Consider the following 5,692-nt stretch of genomic DNA (forward strand, 5'->3'; position numbering starts at 1 on the left):
TCTGTGCCACAGCCAAATGTAAACCTAAAGGATAGAGAAGGAATATTGGGGTAACAATTTTCAAAGGAACTATGACTACGGTGCTCTCAAACAATTAGCATATGAGTAGCCAATAGAACAACTAATCAAGATTGCTCTCTATTTCATGTATCTGTAAAATGAAAATGTACAAAGAAAAAAAAATGATATCATCACTCATTATGATGATATAAATTCCCTTTTACCAACTTTTTACATAGCCTTTACTGAATTACAAAAATATATCTGTGTTGGGTTTTCATTAAATGTTTTAAAGATATATTGCAAAAATATTAGCATAAATATTATTACCATTAATAAGACATAAGTTAGATAAACATAATGGAGACCACTTACACTGTATTACTTATGCAGGTTGACTATGGGTTATTATTTTATACAAAAAGGATTATTTTAAGGACACTAAAGTTCTCAATCTACAGACTAAAATGTTTTACTTTAAAGTCAAATGGAAATGGGTCTGCATCTTCTCAGACATCAGGAGCTACACTTTGAGCTGAAGATGTATGATATTCTTTATAGATGTATTTAAATATATGATAGTGTAGTTAAGAGAAGTACCCAAGCAATGAAAAAAATCTCTATATTGGTGCTCATTTCAGCAACACATATACTTAAATAGGAACTATACAGAGAAGATTAGCACGACCCCTGAGCAAGTATAACATGGAAATTCGTGAAGTGTTCCGTATTTTTTAATCCTACTGTAGACTTGGCAGCCCACAGAACTGTGGGTACCAGAGGAGTTTTATTTTTTTCTTTCTCCTTTCTTTCTTTCTTTCTTCCTTCCTTTCTTTCTTTCTTTCTTCCTTCCTTTCTTTCTTCTTCCTTCCTTCCTTCCTTCCTTCCTTCCTTCTTTCTTTCTTTCTTCTTTCTTCATTTATTTGTTTCATTTTCATTTATCTCTCTGGTTTGTTTGTGGTTGTTTAGGTTTTTACTTTTATGGCTTCCTTTGTTTTGTTCGTCTTATTTCTCTCCTCAACTGTCTTTCTTGATTCTTTGATCTTTTCATGTGAGTGAACCCTGTCTTTAGACTTTCTGGTTCACTTAGATATTCTTTTACTTTGTCCTTCATTGTTTATTTCCTGTCCTCTTCTCCTGTTTCTCAAAGCTTGGGTGATCATCCTTTGTCTTTCAACTTTGTTTCTACTATATTTGTCTTCATTTATCTCTGTTTTGTCCTCTATCCCTCTTAGATTTTAATCCAAAACCAACAAATATCTTTCCAATTTTGTGATTTCTTCGATTTCTTTCAACAATGTCTTACAGTTTTCTGTGTAGACATCTTTCTCTTCCTTGGTTAAATTTATGCCTCAGTATTTTAGTCTATTATTGATGCTACCAGAAAAGATTGTTTTCTTAATTTCTTTTTTCAATAGTTCATAGTTAGTCTCTAAAAGTACAACTGAATTTTATATGTTAATCTTGTATTCTGCAATTCTAGAAAAATTTTATTAGTTCTAACAGTGTTTATAGGTTCTAGGGCTTTCCATATATAAAATGATTCTAGCTGAAAATAGCAACTATTTAATTTCTTCCATTCTAATTAGGATGCCATTTACTTTTCTTGGCTACTTTGGCTAAAATTTCCAATAATATGTTGAATAAAAATGGCAAGAGTGAGCATCTTTGTCTTGTGCTTGATCTTAAAGGAAAAGCTTTCAGCTTTTCAGTAGCTGAATGTGATATTAGCTGAGGATTTGTTCTATATGACTTTTATTGTATGAAGTACATCCCTCTTACAGCTTCACTGCCTCGCCATCTCCTAATATCCACAGTCATTCTTATTTGGTCTAAGAGATAGATATCTTAATGTTGAAATTTCATATGTACTGAGTCTCTGTCAATGCTAACAACCTTTAATGAGTCTAATGACTACCAGTATACTCCATATGATCACATTATTTCTGAAAGATTTAAAAATTAATGATTTTCATGATAAATTAAAGATTTTATAAGATTCAGAAAATCTATAATATTTTACATTTCTCATGTTTTCTGATATTGCCATAGTATTTTGATACAACAAAAAGAATGAGATTTTTAATGATTATATTGATTTCCAAAGGAATAGACACTTGTGAAAGCATATGTTCCATTGGAAAACAAGAAAAAAATTCATCAAAAGAAAATAAGCCTCGGGAGATACCTCCCTCTTCTGTTTGTTTTTTTTATTTTTTTTTTTACAAGGTAGTACCTTTCCTATATAGAGAGAGAAAAAGGCACCACCAGACAAATACAAATTTTTCTCACATCTCATTTCGCCATATAGAAACAGATTCATTAGAAATATTATATAACACAAACCAAGACTTTTAGGTAAAAAGTGAACCTACATTTTGAAATAACATGGTAAAGAAAATCCTTAAAAGGAGGGGAAAAAGTAAATATGCACAAAAATATCCATTAAATGGAATAAAGTCATGATTTATAATAGTATACCAAAAACATTTGAAACATCGTTTTATAATTATATAAGCATATTCCTTATAATGGAAAAATGAACAAAGTTTGAAGTATTTACAGCTAATATTTTGAAAATGCAGCAATAAAAGCAATAATTATCAGAAACTTAATTTTTCACAAAATAATTAACTAATAAACTTTCACAAGATGATTTGACTGTATTCTGGAAGTGGAGTGATGTTATACAACATTTCATGATAAAAGAGAAACTATTTCCTGTTTACATAATATTTTGGACTTTGAACAGAAAAATAATACACATTCTGATTTTATTTTTGTGTATTATTCAAGTAATTTCCAGTTTAGGATTGATAAGGCTCACTTATTCTACCCTTACAGCAAACAGAAACACACACACACACAAAGACACACACATACACACAAAAGATATATGATATATAAAATGTGAAGTTTCAATTTTGTTTTCAAAATGTAATTAACATTAACAGCACATAAAAATAAACAAAATTTGTTACCTTGGAGTTATAATGGTAACAAAACTAACAATTGCTTTAATAAGTAAAAAAAAATCACATCTATTATCTCAGATATGTCCATTTATCTCAACAAATATTATAACTTGTTTAAATTCAACCGTTTATCTTCACCAGAATCAACCAAATAATCAAATCTCATTTCCTTACAGAGGATAATGGAAGCCAGGAAATCAAACAATGTCTGGCTTTTTTTATATACCACCATAGATTTCATATTGTTTATATAAAATTTGAAGTAACAGGAAAAAACACATATATCAATACCCAATAAATTTATCTTGTTAATTTATAACAATAAGAAGGAACAAGAGGAAATTAAAATTGTAATAGTTGATATTGTGTGCACTTATCTTTCTTAAATAACTACTTAGAATGCTAAATGTATACACTACTTAGGTCAATTTACTATGACTAAATACATAATGTTAATTAAAAATGTGGAATTAAAATTTAAAACAACATATTAACTTTGCAAGATTTGTAGCATTATAAAAATTCACAAGATTAAACTTTGCAAAATATATCCATCATCAAAATTAATTTAGTACACTACAATTTTACATTTTGGCAATTTAAGACTATTCATGGAAAAATACTAAAAATTTACTTGATTTATGAGTTGAATAGAAAATTAAATTATTTTGAATATTGAGATACCTATTTTGTACTAAGTACAAATTTGTATTACTTACAGGGACAAAATTGTTATTAAATTAAAATTAAAGGCAAAAAAACACCATGGAAACTAGATGGTAGGTGACTCAAAAAACTATCTTAATAATTGCAGGAGTTAAAACATTATTTACTGAAATTATAGGACAAAATTTGTCCATTGTAGGTAATAATTCAATTTCCATGTAAAGCAGTCATATAAAACCTAAAATATTCACAATTAGAAAAAAGAACTTCTCCATAGCATATCTTAGTTAAAATCCCAGAGATCCAGCCCAAAGAAAGAATACAAAAAAAGTGTTAGAGAAAAACACAAAGTAATTTACATAGGCAAGCCCATCTGAGACAAAAGATCTCTCACTACAAACCTTAAAGGCCAGGAAAGGATGGAGCAAAGTTTTTTAAGCCTTAGAAGAAAACAACTTTTGATTCATATTAATATATCTTGCAAAACTATCTTTCAAAACTGATGAAAAAGTAAAAACTTTCTATGAGAAAGAACACCTTAAAAAAGGTGACCACCATTCATGACCACTAAACCAGCATTGCAGAAAGTTCCCCAAGGAATTCTAAACAGAAGCAAGGCCAACAACATTAAAGTGCCCAAAGGAAAGAATATTTTTTTTCCTCTTAAATTATTTTATTGGTACATTTTAGGTATACAATGCCTAATTCATCATTGGGCACTTGTATCTTTTTTTTATCCATTTTCACTCATTTTCTTTTTTTAATTTATATATTAATTGGTACGTTTTAGGTATACAATACATTTACATTTATCATTGGGTGTTTGTACCTGAACATGATGTATCTTAGTTCTTATTTTTTCCCCATTACCTATGCGCCCTTCACCCCCTCCACACTTCCCTATTCACATAGATTTCGTTTCCATTTCTTTTTCTTTCTCATTTTTCCTTTCCTTTCTTCCCTTTCCCCTTCCCCTCCAACCACCTCTCCACCTTTGGACCTTTTCCTATTTCAAATTAGCAATTATTCACTTTAATCATTTTCATCCTTATTTACACTTTCAGTTTCTCACACTAGAGATACTATTCGGTATTTACACATGTGTATCCTATTTATTTCACGTAAGAGTAAGGCCTCAATATGCATCCATTTAGCTATAAATGACTCTAGTTTCTCTTTCTTTATGGCTGGGTAGTACTCCATTTTATGAAAAAACCACATCTTCTTTATCCAGTTTCCAGTTGTTGGGCACTTGGACTGTTTCCAATCCTTAGCTATTACAAATTGTGCTGCTATAAACATAGGTCCACATATATCGCTGTGGTATGATTCTTTTAATTCTTTAGGGAAGACACCCAGTAGGGGAATAGCTGGGTCAAATGGAACTTCTAGTCCTATTTCTTTGAGGTATCTCCATATGGATTTCCACAGTGGTTGCACCAGTCTGCACTCACACCAGCAATGGAGAAGGGTTCCTTTCTCGCCACACCCCACCAGCATTTGTTATTGGTTGATTTGATAGCAGCCATTCTTTTTGGGGTGAGGTGGAATCTCAGGGTTGTTTTCCTCTGCATCTCTCAAATGACGAGTGATGTTGAACATTTTTTCATATGTTTATTTGCTGTTTTTACTTCTTTGTCTGAGAAATGTCTGTTCATTTCGGATGCCCATTTTTGAATTGGGTCTTTGAATTTGAGGGGTCTGATTTTTTTCAGTTCTTTATATATTCTAGATTAGTAGTCCTTTGTCTGAGGAACTGCTGCTAAAAATTTCTTGCCACATTGTAGTTTGTCTCTTAGCTCTGCTGGTAGTTTCTCTTGCAGTGCAGAAGCATTTTAATAAGATGAAGTCCCAGTTGTTGATTCTTTGTGCTAGTTCCTGTGCTACTGAGGTTTTGTTCATAAAGTCTTTTCCTATACCAATGTCATTGAGAGTTCTACCTAACTTATCTTCCAGCAAGTTTACTGTTTCTGTCTTGATATTTAGCTCTTTAATCCACTTTGATCTTAGTTTAGTGCATGGTGATAGGTATGGGTCTAGTTTTAATCTTT

General features: G+C 30.8%; 1 non-coding gene across 1 annotated transcript; it reads left to right on the forward strand.

The window, feature by feature from the left end:
• The first annotated feature begins 628 nt into the window (after positions 1-628).
• LOC147821562 (U6 spliceosomal RNA) lies at positions 629-735 on the forward strand. Its single transcript, XR_015446857.1, has one exon. It is a non-coding gene; the product is annotated as a U6 spliceosomal RNA (small nuclear RNA).
• The last annotated feature ends 4,957 nt before the right edge of the window (positions 736-5,692 follow it).

Source organism: Heterocephalus glaber, unplaced genomic scaffold (assembly GCF_053883595.1).
Source record: "Heterocephalus glaber isolate CG9 unplaced genomic scaffold, H.glaber_assembly_v1.0 deba00001730, whole genome shotgun sequence".
NCBI lineage: Eukaryota > Metazoa > Chordata > Mammalia > Rodentia > Bathyergidae > Heterocephalus > Heterocephalus glaber.